Genomic DNA, 15,007 nt, shown 5'->3' with positions numbered 1-15,007 from the left:
ATGACAGCGCATTTGGAATATTTTCACTGAGAGGACGGGAAGTAGCCATTGACAACGGTGATGCCCAACATAAAGCTTGCCATGGAAAGGAGTATGAATGGTTGGAAGAAGGCAATAGGAAAGCAGAGGTTCAGAAGGAACAAAGCATCTTCATACGCTTATCTGAAATTCCTACCAATGAATTACATAAGTATCTCTATCTTTATTCTATTTTATAATTATCAATTCTCCATAACCATTTGAATCTGCCTGACTGAGATTTACAAGATGACCATAGCTTACTTCAAGCCGACAGTCTCCATGGAATCGACCCTTACTCACGTAAGGTTTATTACTTGGACGACCCAGTGCACTTGCTGGTTAGTTGTGCGGAATTGTGACAAAGTGTGATTCACGTTTGAGAGCTCCAAGTCTTTGGCGCCATTGTTGATGATCACAATTTCGTGCACCAAGTTTTTGGCGCCGTTGCCGGGGATTGTTCGAGTTTGGACAACTGACGGTTCATCTTGTTGCTCAGATTAGGTAATTTTATTTTATTTTTAAGCTTTTTATTTCTTATTTTCGAAAATAATACAAAAAAAATTTTCTTCTTTTTCGTTTTTCCCAAAATAATTTTCGAAAAAAACAAAAAAAATCTTATAAAATCATAAAAATAAAAAATATTTTATATTTCTTGTTTGAGTCTAGTGTCAATTTTTAAGTCTGGTGTCAATTGCATGTCTATTATTCTTCTTGCATTTTTTCGAATATATGTATTATGTTCTTCATTAATCTTCAAGTTGTTCTTGATGATTTCAGTGCTCTGATCTTTAATCTCTCTTATTTTGTGTCTTTTGTTGTTTCTTACATGCATTTCCAAATTGTTATAGCCCTTAGTATACAAACTTTTAAGTTTGGTGTCTTGCATGCATTGTTTATTTGATCTTAGTTGCATTCTTTTTATTATTGTTTCTCATCATTAAAAATTCAAAAAGAAAATTTAAATTATGTCTTTTCAAGTCAATAACACAGAGAATTGAAGATTCAGAACACTCAGTAGAGGAATTACACAGAAAAAGCTGGGCGTTCAAAACGCCCAGTGAAGAGGGAAAACTGGCGTTTAAACGCCAGCCAGGGTACCTGGCTGGGCATTAAACGCCCAAAAAGGTAGCATTTTGGGTGTTAAACGCCAGAATGGATGCCATTCTGGGCGTTTAACGCCAGAAGGACACTAGAGGGAAGATTTTGTTTTAATTCAAATCTTTTTCAAATATTCATAATTTTTCAAAATCAAATCTTTTTCAAATCATATCTTTTCAATCATATCTTTTCAAAATCAATTTCTTTCCATTTTTTATTATTATTATTTTCGAAAATCCTTGCTACAATTAGTGATTTAATTCAAAATTTTCAAGTTGTTACTTGCCTATTAAGAAAGGATCAAATTTTAAATTCTAGAATCATATCTTTTAATTTCTTGTTAGTAAAGTAATCAACTTTAATTTTAAAACTTTCTCTTTTAAATTTGATTGTCAATCATATCTTCTCAATCATATCTTTTCAATCACATCTTTTTCAAAATTAAGTTTCAATCATATCTTTTTTATTTCTAATTTCAAAATCTTTTTCAAAAATCACTTAATTTCTTTCCCAATCTTAGTTTTCGAAAATCAATTACCAAATTTTCAAAATTTCTTTTAATTATTTCAAAATCTTTTTAAAAATCAGTTTTTTAGTGAAAACTCGATTTTTTAGTATAAAACCAGTTTTTAGTGTAAAAACCAATTTTTTAATATAAAAACTGTTTTTATTTTAAAAATCGGTTTTAAATTTTACTATCCGGTTAATAACCGATTTAATCATGTACAACCAATTTGGCTAATTAACCAAGACTATATTTTTAGTTAACCAAAAAACTGGTTTGGTTTTTGGATTAACGAAACCATGAACACCCTACCTATAGCTGTGATGATTCCTATTTATTGTTGTTCGGTAGACTTCGAATTGTACTGGTTTTCTAACTTGTTCGTATTCTGTTTGAGTAGTCAACCGAACTGATTTTATGTGTTCCGAGATATATGCGGGTGCTATAGGGGTGTTTAGTAACCGTTTTTATCAAGATGTTTTTAATATTTGAATTTTGGGTTTCGAGATACAGTGTCACTGACCGAGTTGTTCGGGTATAAATCATAGCCCCCAAATTTGACTTGCAGTTGTTGAGAGCAAGTTGAGCTTTTATGACATTTATATCTTGGAGTGGTGTAAGGTTAGCAGCCCCCAAGCTCAACGCACGATCGGTTTAACGTCTTCCAAGCCTTGGGGCTTCTTTTAATGGATTTATTTCAATCGTTTACATCATTTTTATGTCATTAATGGATTTCTTTCCATGCGGTCTAAACTAGGCGAAATCAGAGCCGTTCGCTCATCTTTGGAGTAGGTGAACGGTTCTCTTGATCTAACGGTTGGAAATTGTAGGGGGCATGGATTGAGTGTAATGGGCTCGTAGGTAGCGTTTGTTTGCAGAGACTGAAAGACAGAGACTTAGTATTATGTTTGTTAAGCTAGAGACTAGTACTTAAATTTCTGCCTTTGTCTTCAAATTTTCAGTATTTTAGTACCTCCAAAAAGTAGGGACACTGGAGACAGATAATTTTAAAGATGGAGACATAAATTTTAATTATAAATTGTACCTAAATTACCCTCATTCTAATTCAATAATTCCAACATTAGTCCTAATGTAAATCAGGGCTTCATTGTTAACCCTCGTGACTCCATCTTCTCATTCTTCTTCAAAGTCATCACTTCAGCCTCTGAAGCACCATTTCAAGAATAGCCACCTCATCTCCGCTGGTCTAGCCACCGCAAGGTAAGTGAGTTTCCGTTTTCAAGTTCATCTTCATAGTCCCCAAGTTCTTATCTCCTCGTTTTCTCCTTTATAGGACAATTGAAGAACGAAGCTGCTGCCTCTCCCTTGTTGCTTTCGACGTCAAGCACCAAATCGTCATCCTAGCTACTGTGACCCAGGTTTGTTCTATCCAAATGTTGTTCACTTGTTTAATTTACTGATTCCTTTCATTTTTTTGGTCGTGCCCTAATCTATGGATTTGTTCGTGACCTAGCAATAGGACTTTTCTCTTCTTCTGATATTCAATTTGATCTGTGGATTTAACCATTGACTTTCATAATTGCTTTTTATAAAACTGAGTTAGAATTTAATTGAACGAAGATTGTAGATCAACAAACCAGCAAAACGATTTGGAATAGGTAAATTGTGGTGTCATATCTCATGGGCTTTATTTTCACTTGCATTGGATTTTTTAAAACTTAATTTTGTTATGTGGTTAGCGTAAAATTTGTTGGATTTATACTGTGTTATGAACTATGAATAATCCATTATGAAAAGAACAACGAGAGAATAAGAATTGTGAAAATGGCAGCCATTAATATTAATAACACAGAAATTATACGTATAAGCCGTGTGAACCGTGGCAGTGAGTGGTTTGAACTTTGAATAGTGAGGTGATACAAGTGAAGCAAAAGTACCAATTGGTTTGAAAGGGTTACTAACCACTTTCAAATAGGATTTGTGGTACCCCCTAATTCTTGTTCACTGCTACTCTCAACTTCAAAAAGAACCAACTTGTGTAATGTTTAAATCAAATTTGTGTGTATTTGAAAGGTGTATTTGTACTCAGAACCTCTTAAGCTTTTGTTTTGTTCGGTTACTTTGAATTGGGGAAATTAAAATTTGAAACGAGACAAGTTACTATTTTGCTTGGTTTGTCATTATTTTGTTAATGGTGTGAAGTAGTAGCACTAAAGTTGAAGAAATTCTTTGTCTAGTGTTGTAATGTAATTTAGATTTTGTTCTTTTGTTGAAAAAACAGAGTAGAATGTCTGTTTTATATAATGTTAAAAGTGTTGTAATGTAGTTCAGGTTTAGTTGCTTGATTTATATCAATTTACCTGCTTTTCATGTTAGTCTCATTTCAATTTCTCATATAATTATGTTTGATATGGCTTAGGTGATAATCACGGCACATTTATTTGTCTCAAGTCTCAACCACTTCACATTTTAATTCTTAATGCAATTATAGAAGTTCTAATTTCTTCTCATTACTTACATGAGGTTTGTTGGTCAATAGTATACTAAACAAATTTTGATAATCAAGTGTGTGATAGGACTAACGGAGAAGTGGTTAGCTATTAAACAGCTTGTATTTGAACTAGTTGATACTAAACCTATTTATATTATTATTTTTTTAATGTTGTTCTGAATTTTTACTACTTTCACAGGTACAACAACCTATTTAACAATGACATCTAGAATAGAAGATTGACAAGTGATTCTTATAGCAGTGGAAGTTCTAAAAAAGCAAAGGAAGCTAATGATGTTAACAAGAAAGGAAGCCAATGAATAACATTATGCGTCATTGAAAGCAAAGGAAGCAAAAGACATTACGAATTAAGTTCTAGTGTTGTTTTTTAAATTCTAGTAAGAGTATTGGATTGTTTATTTGTATTAGACATATGAACATATTGTAAAAGCAATTATATAAATAAAATTAGATTGGCTAGTTTGCTGAACATTGGATTATTGAACATTTTACTTTAAATAAAATGTTGTCATGGGTTTAGTAAATGATATATTGGCTAATGCCAAATAATTTGAACTACACTGCTAATTAATTCTTATTGCTAATAAATAAAATCAGTGGCATAGGACTTGAGAAATAAAGCACATCATCATCATAAATTTTTATCGCCAACACTTCATAATTTCTTATTACACCAACATTGCTAAATACATAATCATCAGTGGAGTAGGACTTGAGAAATAAAATCTTATTGCTAACAAATTCTTATCATACTTATCTTTCCCCTTATATCTTCTATCCTAACCTTGACAAGAATTTAAAAGAGAAATTACACAGTATCATAGAGCATTAGGCCAATTCTACCACCAAACCAACTTTCCATTTGGCTTCACACTAGAAAACCAAGTCTGCTTAGCCTTTGTTCGCCAAAGAAGCCATCAAGATATGAACCAAACAAAGAGCCACTTCCCCTAATTGCACCCTCTGCATCACTCCCACCATAGTACACTACCTCAAAGAAGTCCCATCCAGAATATATCATGGGACCTATCACACGCCGAGCCTTCTTTCTCTGCATGCTTCTCTGCTAATGACTGTGCCATGCCCTGTGACTTTGCATCAGTCAGTGCAGATTTCATTTGCTTCTTTTTTGCTTTCTCAATATGTGCAGCTCTTAAACTTTCTACTCTTGGATGTTCCATTATCCGAAACAAGCTTCCTGCATTTTTCAGCTTGGAAATATAATGAAATTAGAAACTATTATTTGAGATTGTTACAGATAAGAATGTTTATACTCCAAGTTATCAATAATTTTTATACCTCATTTTAATGCTTATTAAAATCTGCATCTCTCTTCAGCAAAAATTAGAAAGAATTGAAAACAACCAAATGCTAATTCATTGAACACTAAACATGTTATTCAGAATGTAAATCAAATTTAGGAACAATCATAAAAACATAGAACAAAAGAAACAGAAATAATGTAAACATAGAAACCATACAAAATAATACAAAAACAAAGTACAAGGCACAGGAAGAGAAAAGCACCCATAAATCACGAAGACACCTAAATTCATAGACGAGATGCTTGAAGATGGTGGCGGCGCAGACCCAGAAGCACGCAATCCACAGCAACGACAGGACCATCAGAGGGTTGAAGACGCAGTTGTGAACCGCTGGAGATAGACATGACGTCGTCGTTCGCTAGTCCTCAGCGTTTCCGCCGGCGATGGGGATTTCCAGAGGATTTGGGAAGAGGATACGAGAAAGGTCTGGAGTGGGTTATGGCTGGAGTGGGTTAAGGCCCCAAATTACATTTCTGAAAATTTGAATTTGGGTTTGGGGTTAGGGTTGCAAATAGAAGTTAAGGGTATTTTTGTAAATTTAACCATTTCGGTCTCTAGTTTTAATTCAAACCAAACAGGATACTGAGACATAATTCAGTCCTATACACTTCTATGTCAAATACAATACTGAAAATTTTTTTAATTCCTGTCTCTCAGTCACTGTCTCTCAGTCTCTGTCTTGCAAACAAATGCTACCGTAGTGTTTTATATTACCCTTCACACATTGGCCAGATACGTTTTGGACAAATTACTCTTATCTATGTCAAGTTGAGGATAAATGACTTCAAGAGGTTGGTTCCATTTTACCTTTACTGTTGTCTGTCTCTTTCTTCTTCTTCTTTACTATTGCAAAAGAGAAAAAGGATAAGGTGGTAAAAGTAAAATATGACCTCTACGTGTGGGTACACGCGGATGTCAAGTGACGTGCTTCTTTGTATCATAGTGTGAAAAAAATTGCTGAACTATCGCCTTCTAGTTATGTTAGGGTTGACTCGTTGGTAGGTGTAGAATTTCTTCCCCGTAGTGCTGAGGACAAGGTTTGCGAGATGAGGGGAGATTGGTCGTACTTCTTTTTTTATGTATGTGTTTTTTCGAAACTAGGTGTTAAAGTTCCATTTACGAATTTTGAATGCAAAGTACTAACACAGCTGAACTGTGTTCCGTCGCAGTTGCATCCAAACTCGTGGGACTTCCTTCGTGTTTATGAATGCTTAATGGATTTTCTGGAGATTCCTCAATCTCTGAATGTATTCTTTTCACTGTTTCAGTCGAAGGGAGTACGTAGAAGGCTTTGGATAAATCTTAGCAGTTACCCTGGGCGAGCTCTCTTTGTCTTGTATAAGTAAAAGTTTTAAGGAACTTTTTGTAAAAATATAATCTAGTGAATCTATTTATCCATTTTATCTGGACGAGAAATTGGTGGAGAGGTTCCTTTTGTATTGGTATCCCGAGCCTATGCAAGTTTTGTTTTTCATTAGGAAAATTGTTGTCTATTTGGAGAATTATATTGGTAAATTTTTTATAATGACATTGTTAACTTCAACCCATAGTTATCAAATTTGGACCAAACTGGTCGGTTCGACCGAAAATCCGATGTACCGGATCCTTAACTGGTTGGGCTAGCATTCAAACCGTACAAGTAGATGAATCAGAAAAATCCAAAAAACCCGGTCAAAATCGACTATGAACCGTGGACCAAACCGCACCGGTCAGCCTGCAAATACCAACTTCAAAAAATTGGTGTTATTGCTGGGGTTGGGGTTCGAATCTGGCACTACTACAGTATAAAGAACCTAGTGACCACCAAGCTAAGTTGCTTTTCAACAATTTAGATGCATTTCTGTAAATATATTATAACTTATTTGACATATTCTAATTAACACATTTATCTTATTAACTCTTTTTTCTGATGCAAAATTTAAAATCTCCTTACACTTTCGTATTTTTATTCTAATGAGTAATTTTTATATTTAATTGAATTTTTTATTTTATATTTACTCACTTAAATTAATTATTTTTTAATTTTACATAATTATTAAAAAATTAAATGTTGTTAAATATCTCTAAATTAAAAAGATAAAAAAATATTTTTATTAATCATACCATATTTTTGTTATTGATAATTATATAATATTATTAATATTAACTCTTTTTTAACATATATTTGATTAATATAATTAATAAATAAATTATTAAATATTAAAATAACTTACTTTTGTATAAAAAATTTTATTATAAAAAGAAATCAAATTTTATATAATTATTTAATTACAACCTAGTCAACCGATTCAACCTGTAACTAATCGGTTGAACCAATGATCTTGTGACCTAATAGTCTGACCGAGTTGATTACCGGTTTAATTCTGATAACTATGTTTCAACTTTTTCAAACTCTGAAATTTTAAGATTTTAAAATAAGCTCTCTTTGTTGCACTTTCTGTTGCACTCAGCAATTATATCTCCAGGGATTCAAACTATTATACAATGGGGAGTTCTATGGTGTGGATGGTATTAAATATCCACACCTGTAGATATTATGTGGAGACCTTCTTCATTGAACACGTTTCTGTTGCCCATGTTCACAAGAGAAGCTGATGGGACATCATGTCAGGGAGCAGTAGATATTTTACAGATGTACTGCACGGTCTAGGAAAATTAATAAATATGATTAGGTGCTAATTATTTTTTGGAAGTTGGGGCTATTGGGCAGGTTCTATTTTTTTTTTTTGTGTATGTGACCATAACTGAATTTTGAGCTTAGGTCACCATTTTTTGTGCAAATATGCAGAAAGAAATTTTGCTGTGGATAAAAAAAACTAAAATATAACATTAAAAAAGAATTGAAACCCATTAAGAAATAAAATGTTCATGCCTATATCATTCACATTCATGATAAGTTAGAAAATTAACAAATTGTATAAGTTGGAAATATAAGTACCATGTACATTATCATTTATTATGTATCTTAATCTCTTTTATATATTAATTAATCGTCTTCAAAAAGTTATAAATTATACACTACAAGTTAAAGTTAAAACAATCCTCCAGTTGATTTGTGTTTTAAGGGAAGTTTAGGAAACTAAATACTAAAGAGAGTTTTCATTGTATATAATTCATTTTCATAATATAAAGAACGAAAAAGAAAGTTTACATAAGTGTTGTATACAAAGAATTATAGAATAATATATTTTAACGAAGCGATGATCATAGTATAATAGTATCATAATATGCACTGTGATTCTCATTTCATTTTATAATAATAACGAAGCGATGATCATAGTCAAAAGAAGTTGATGGCTCGCATACAATTATTTTTAAGTAAAATTGATAATTAAAAATTATTATATAATAATTTAGTTAAATTTATTAAATTATTTAATAATATATAAATATCAACTTCACACAAAAATAATTATATACGAGTTTTCACTCTAAAAAAAAGTATACTTATTATTTATTCAAAATTGAAAAGAAAGTTATTGGTGATTATAAATAGAGAAAATCTTGTTTTTGCGAAGATTTTTTTTCCCCTAGGTAGGTCTAGTATATATAATCTTAGAGGATAAAATTGGGACATTGGAGGTTGAAATAAATTCCGACTTTGTTGTATCACATTAAGAAGTAAAATGTTCTTAATGGGTTTCAATTCCTTTTTAATGCTACATTTTATTTCTTTTTATCCACAACAAAATTTCTTTTTGCATAGTGGCACAAAAAATGGTGACCCAAGTCCAAAATCCAGTCATGGTCACATACACAAAAAAAAAATAGAACCTGTCCAATAGCCCCAACTTCCCAAAAATAATTAGCACTTAATCATACTTATTAATTTTCTTAGACCGTACAGTACATCTGCAAAATATCTGCTGCTCTCTGACATAATGTCCCATCAGCTTCTCTTATGAACATGGGCAACAGAAACGTGTTTAATAAAGAAGGTCTCCACATAATATCCACAGGTGTGGATATTTAATACCATCCACACCATAGAACTCCCCTTATACAATTCTAATGCATCTTTAAAGACTCGATAATGATCCACATTTTTTCAATAACTCACTTAAATATATATTTCTTTCCTCTCCTGCACTATGTCTTGCAGACTCTTGTTTGCTTTTTTTTTTTTATCACTTTTGCTTATCTACACAAACATATATCAAAAAGAAATTTTTTTTTATTATTAGCAAATGAAATCCATATTTAGACCTATATTAATATTTATTCTGTTGAAACATTGGCAAGTAATGCCCACTCCCACACTATTATGATACAACGATTTCTCTAGTCTCTTCATGACTCGTTTTGGCTATTGAAATTTTTCTTTCAACGTGGGATTCCTTCATCATCAAATACAGTCACTTCATCACCAAATACAGTCACTCTTGTATCCTAGATGTCACTCGTATCCTAGATGTCAAATTTCCTATCCTATTACATATCTCTCTCTTATACACTATGTTGCTTTGAGGTCTCATAAGATTTTTCTAAGATAATATTTGATTTTTTCTTAACTCTCTAACATATCCAATATAATTTGTCAATGCATATCATTAGAATAGTTAGGACTGACTTAATAGAAGTTAGAGTTTCATAACGACTCAAGACATATTTTCTTCTACTTATATTTAAACTTTTTTTTATATAAATGCACACTGATTTTAATCCTTAGCTGATTCCATATAACTGTATATCACCCTGAGTCCATAACATAGAAAGAAGTGTATAAAATCTATTTTAATCTAATACAAATTGAATTCATTCCTTTCAAAATTATTTTACCTCTTCTATGTTCGTGAATAATGCCAGTTTACTACCAATTTTTTTTGTCAAATTCATATTTAGATAAGTGTATATACAATATGGTATATATATGCTATTTGATTCTATATCTTGAGATTATTATTAATATCTTTCTAATACTTGAGATTATTATTAATATCTTTCTAATATTATTAATATATATGTTAGTTGATTCCTACTCTATTTTGGTAAGTCAAAATATCACGATCATATAATTAGTTGTTCATGTAATAATCAATAGCGATGACATTCTCAGGCAACACGTTTAATATCAAAACACTAATACAAAACACAGACAATATGCAAAGCTTTCTAGCCTTAGTAGCTAATTAATGAAATCCAAATACATACCATAAGTTCAAAGTTCTCTACCAATCAAATTAGTCATTCAAAATAACTAAAGTATAAAATACTTTCAACAAATACTCTCAAACAGTCAATGTTCTCCATCCCCGTGAATGAGAAGACTTTTGCATGGTCTAGAAATTTGCGGATAAATCTTCGTTGCAAGTATAGTTTCTAAACCTTCAAAAGTCCTTTCATACAAACGTTTTGGTTGTCACAAATAACAAACCCCTTTAAAATTGATAACCGAGTATTTAAACCTCGGGTCGTCTTCTCAAGGAATTGCAGGGAGGTATATTCTTATTATTGGTTGTGAGTTTTGTAAATTGGGGGTTTTGGAGCTTGGGCAATGAGCACAGATATATTTAAATGACAAATAAAATAAATAAATAACTGTAAAATAAACTTTTGGTAAGGTATGAGAAATTAGAAGTCCAGACTTAGTTATCTTTATCAATAATAATGAAAATTGAATCTTAATTCCACTTAGTTGACCTTTACTAAAGCAAAGGAAAGTCAAGGGACTAATTAGTTTGATCTTCGAATCCTATTTATTTCCTAAGAAAAGGTTGGGATTATTGAAGTTCAGTTCAATTAGCAAAGATAACAGTTATCAATTATGTTGAGCTAAGATAACTCCTGAGTTACTGCTTTCTTAACCAAGACCAAAAGGGAAAAAAGTAAATTTATTGGAATAAAAATATCTTCAGATGGGAATAACAATAATGTAAATAAAAGAAAGCAATATTAAACTGAAATACCTCAAGTAATATTAATTCAAAAAGAGTAATCTGTAACATGGAAGAATTCATAAAATTGCAAGAGTAAATAAAAAGGAATGTTGAACCTGATAAACAGAGATAATCCTGAAAGCGAATAAAATCCTAAATCTAAATCCTAATCCTAAAGAGAGAGGAGAGAATCTCCCTCTCAAACTAAATCTAAATCATGAGAAGTGAATTATGAGAGCCTCCTATGAATGGATGCATTATCCACTTTATAGCCTCTAATCTGTATTTTTTGGGCCAAGAACTGGGTCAGAAACAGCCCAGAATTCGCTGGTCTCGAATTCAACCACGCTGGAATTCCGTCACTGCGACGCGGCCGCATGGAGCACGCGGTCGCGTCACCTAGCGTCAGGAAAACTATAGCATATTATATATCAAATCGAAGCCCCGTACGTTAGCTTTCCAACGCAACTAGAACCGCATCGTTTGGACCTCTGTAGCTCAAGTTATGACTGTTTGAATGCGAAGAGGTCAAGCTGACAGCTTTGCAGTTTCTTCAACTTCTTGTATTCCTTCCACTTTTGCATGCTTCCTTTCCATCCTCTAAACCATTCCTGCCCTGTAATCTCTGAAATCACTTAACACACATATCAATGCATCTAATAGTAATAAGAGAGGATTAATAATAAGCAAATATAAGATCAAAGAAGCATGTTTTCAATCAAAACACATAATTAGGAAGGAAATATAAAACCATGCAAATAGTATGAATAAGTGGGTAAAGAGTTAATAAAAAACCACTCAATTGAGTACAAGATAAACCATAAAATAGTGGTTTATCAACCTTCCCGCACTTAAACACTAGCATGTCCTCATGCTAAGCTCAAGAGAAGCTATAAAGATGAAAATGAATGGTATGAAATGCAACCTATGAATGCAACTACATGCTAAATGCTTTTACTTACTTGGTTAAGAGTAAATAAGTTCTTCAAGACAAAAGTAATTCAAATTCCACTAATTCAAATCATACAATAAAAAATAAGTAAACTTGTAAGAAGATAGCTCATGAAAGCAGGGAGCATAGAATTAAGCCTTGAACCCTTACTAGTAGTGTATATCACTCTAATCTCTTAAGTGTATGGGGTCAATCACTCTACTCTTCTCTAGTCATGCTTTCTAAAATTTGTTTTTCACCTAACCAATCAACAATATTTAATATACCAATGCAAACATCATGAGGTCTTTTCAAAGTTGTAATGGGGCTGAGGTAAAGGTAAGGGTATATATAAGGCTAAGTGAGCTAGTAAAGTGAATCCTTGATTAGTCTAAGATCTCACCTAACATATACATACTTTATACAAATTTAAAATACTTTACCTAACTACCCAAATTTTTTCCACTTTTGTATTACATGCTCATGTATCAAACTTATTTTTTAATTTTGTCCCATGTGCATTGATTCTTTTTATTTTGCATTTGGGGTAATATTTTTTTTTTCATTTTTCTTTTCTTATTCTTCTTCTTTCTTTTTTTTTTGTATCCCCTTATTTAATTACTTAATATATTTTTTTAATGCACATGGTAATTTAATTATTTTGATTTCACATGAGCATGCTTTCCAAATTTTCAAATAACTTTATTCAATTTAATTCCCTACTTTTTCATATCATCCCATGTTTCCATAAAATTTCCCACACTTAAATTTTACACAATATCTATCTTAAGCTAACTAAGAATTCAACTTGGGATTCTTATTTTATTTTTCTGCTTAAGCCTAGTAATGTGGTTATAAAACAGAAGGGATTTAAAAGCTCAAGGGGGCTAACAAGGGTGATGTAAAAGGTAGGCTAATTTTGGGATAAGTGAGCTAAAATCAAACAATGGCCTCAATCATATGCAAGCATGTAAATACACTAAATATTGGACATATAGACTGAAACAAAGCAAATATTGTAATTCTAGAGAAGAAAACACACAAGAATAAATATTATGGTTGCATAATGTAACCATGTAAATAAGCTCAAAATCTCACAGGTTGTGTGTTCTTTGACTCAAAAACCATGTTTCACATACAACTTCAAACAAGTTTTAACATAAATTTTTTTTTCAATTTACATTAGTGAAAATTTTCAAAGATAGGATCTTAAAAGAATTTTATTACTTTAACCAAGTAGTAACTAAATGCATAAAATCAAACAAATATGCAAATGCAATAACTAATTTAACAAAGAAAATTTAAACATTGGTGTTGAAACAGAAAGGTACTAACCCATGGAGATCAGTATCGACCTCCCCACACTTAAAGATTGCACCGTCCTCGGTGCATGCTAAGATGTGCAAGTGGACGGGTGGCTACAACTGATGCTTTTCTCTATAGATTGTGCAGATTGACTTGCCTGTCTCCCCATGTAAACGTCTTCCGGTTCTCTTCCGGGTGGTCATCCTGAAAGAAAAAGGGAAGAAGAGTAACCCAGAAATAAAGATAGGAAAATAAATACAGTATGGGTGGGTTAATGCCAAATAATAAGGGTCTCAATTACATGGTAGCTACAACATACAAGTGAAAACAATAGAAGCCATGGCATGCTAGTGGTATAAAATTTGTAACATAGGGGAAGAGAGTGGGGAAGGAAAGATAATATAAATTAAAAATCAATACAAAAGTAATACAGGTATAAAATATTGGCATTGATTTAAATAATATTACCTAACCAGAATAAAACAAGTCATAAGCACCAAGATAATACCAGAAAAGAAATAACAGTTGAATAAGAACATTTGAACACCAATGGTAAAATAATAAATTTAGAAAAATAAAAATATGCAATGAATGAAAGTATACAAATAAATAAAATAAAATAAAATGAGAGGAAAAAAGGATGAGAAGAAGAAAAAGAAAGTGAGAAAGGAGAGAGAAGGAAGAAATTAGGATTAGAAAAGAAAAGATAAGAAAATTGGCACTAATCTGGATAGGTTGTGCGACGCTGGCGACGCGGTCGCGTGGTGCGCGATAAGGTTGGGTGACGCGGACTCGTGGGGCACGCGATCGCGTGACTCGATTTGTGCTAGTGGCGCGAGTGCAGCCTCGCGGTCGCACAACTCTCTGTTCAAAACTCAGTATTGCCAAAATCCAGGGTGACGCGATCGCGTGGTCGACGCGATCGCGCGGGTTGCCTTATTTCCAATATGACGTGGACGCGTGGATGACGCGTTCGCGTGGCAGGGCTTGTGCTGCTAGCACGGATCCAGCCCAATTCCAACTCAACTTTCGGCCATACACCCTTATTACGTCGATTTACAGGGCCACGCGGTCGCGTGGGTGACGCGGACGCGTGGGGAAGCTATTTTGCAAATGACGCAGCCGCATCAGCGACGCGGTTGCGTGGGACGATTTGTGCCATTGGCACGCCTCCAGCCCTGTTCCTGCGTAACTCTCTGTTCAATTTCTTTTCCTCCTAACACACTGGTGACGCGGACGCGTCAGCGACGCTGCCGCGTCACGTGCGTGCTTTTTTTTTTTAACTCTGAAAAAAAAATATGCAGAATGCAATGTTAATATGAATGTGATGCAAAACTCTAGGTTCAATATAATAAAATAAAATAAAACTCAAAAACAAATAAAACTAACTAAAAATGAAAAAGGAACGATCATACCATGGTGGGTTGTCTCCCGCCTAGCACTTTTAGTTAGAGTTCTTAAGTTGGACATTTG

General features: G+C 32.8%; 2 long non-coding RNA genes across 2 annotated transcripts; one reads left to right on the top strand and one right to left on the bottom strand.

Annotated features, from left to right (window-relative positions):
• Nucleotides 1-2,709: 2,709 nt before the first annotated feature.
• On the top strand, nucleotides 2,710-4,566 carry LOC112720391 (uncharacterized). Its single transcript, XR_003162150.3, has 3 exons — nucleotides 2,710-2,845; nucleotides 2,919-3,003; nucleotides 4,276-4,566. It is a non-coding gene; the product is annotated as an uncharacterized lncRNA (long non-coding RNA).
• Nucleotides 4,567-4,705: 139 nt separating this feature from the next.
• Nucleotides 4,706-5,914, bottom strand: LOC112720389 (uncharacterized). The gene is made up of 2 exons (XR_003162149.2): nucleotides 5,625-5,914; nucleotides 4,706-5,295 (listed from the first exon to the last, which is right to left on the bottom strand). It is a non-coding gene; the product is annotated as an uncharacterized lncRNA (long non-coding RNA).
• Nucleotides 5,915-15,007: the final 9,093 nt, after the last annotated feature.

The sequence above is a fragment of the Arachis hypogaea genome, chromosome 11, assembly GCF_003086295.3.
Source record: "Arachis hypogaea cultivar Tifrunner chromosome 11, arahy.Tifrunner.gnm2.J5K5, whole genome shotgun sequence".
NCBI classification, from domain to species: domain Eukaryota; kingdom Viridiplantae; phylum Streptophyta; class Magnoliopsida; order Fabales; family Fabaceae; genus Arachis; species Arachis hypogaea.
The sequence above is the reverse complement of the archived record's forward strand: the minus strand, read 5'-3'. Positions and strand labels throughout refer to the sequence as shown.